This window comes from Chiloscyllium plagiosum, unplaced genomic scaffold, assembly GCF_004010195.1.
Source record: "Chiloscyllium plagiosum isolate BGI_BamShark_2017 unplaced genomic scaffold, ASM401019v2 scaf_41456, whole genome shotgun sequence".
Taxonomy (NCBI): domain Eukaryota; kingdom Metazoa; phylum Chordata; class Chondrichthyes; order Orectolobiformes; family Hemiscylliidae; genus Chiloscyllium; species Chiloscyllium plagiosum.
This window is the reverse complement of record NW_025147004.1, coordinates 1-1,145: the sequence shown is the minus strand read 5'-3', so window position 1 is coordinate 1,145 and position 1,145 is coordinate 1. Positions and strand designations below refer to the sequence as shown.

The 1,145-nt window shown below is 39.7% G+C and overlaps 1 non-coding gene across 1 annotated transcript; it reads left to right on the top strand.

Moving 5' to 3' along the window:
* Window positions 1–1,064: 1,064 nt before the first annotated feature.
* trnas-uga lies at window positions 1,065–1,145 on the top strand. The gene has a single exon. It is a non-coding gene; the product is annotated as a tRNA-Ser (tRNA).

Genomic DNA, 1,145 nt, shown 5'->3' with positions numbered 1-1,145 from the left:
CTTCTACAACTGCTACTAGACTTCAATGACTTATTAAAAACTTCTCCAAGATGCATTTCAAAAAATCTGTACATAAGACTTTCTACTTCATACCTTCGACAAATAATCTCCACACATTTCCCTCCTGACAAGTATGACAAAGTCAAATCATTGCTATTTATTAGATCATGAGGGACATGGATAGGTTGACTCGTCAAGGTGTTTTCCAGCAGGTGAGGAAGTCAAAATTTAGAAAACATCGTTTTTAAATTAGTGGGTAAGGATTTAAAAGGGATGTCAGGGGCAACTTTTTCAGACGTGTCCAGAATGAGATGCCAGAGAAATTGGTGGAGTCTGATGCAACTGTAACATTGAATGGCATCTGGATGGATATATGAGTAACAAGGTTTAGAGGGATGTGAGCCAAATGTTGGCAAATGCGACCTATTAATTTAGGATATCTGTCCACCATGGTCAAGTTGGAAAGAAGGGCCACTTTCCGTGTTGTATTGTTCAACGACTTGATGACTCGAGAACAACCGCAAAAACTTTGCAAATAATTCCGTCAAGACGATTTCAAGTTCCAAATCTTCGGTGAATCTTCCTCTCTTTTGCTCACAAGTTCATTACCTGATGTCAGAACTTACAGATTAGTTGCTGGATCCATTTCTGTAAATTGGTTCTGCATTCTTTCTAATTCCGATTTTTTTTTTACGAATGTAGCTAGTGTTTATGGACTTAGCATCAATTTTTCTAAGACCATATTTCGATGAATATCAAAACACAACAGCATATCTAATTTGGCACCAGATGAGGAGCAATTGAGTCAAAATCGATCGGACGCAGTGAGACAATGATCCTCTCTTCGTGTGGTGTACATCCGTGACTCTTTAATTCGATGAAGAATCATTCCCACAACTTCAGCTGTGTCAGAATCTAGTTTGCGGTGAAAGCCTGTCAATCTGCTAAGGTAACGTTCGTCTGGGTCTCTGCAAAGGATTTGGCGAAATTTTGGGTCTTGACAATTTGTTCTTCCAACAAATGAATTCAGTTGTTTTACTGTGAAAATTGACGTCTTTGCTGCAGCTGTGATGGCCGAGAGGTTAAGGTGTTGGATTTGAAATCCAATGGCGTCTCCCTGCGCAGGTTCGAATCCTGTTCACAGC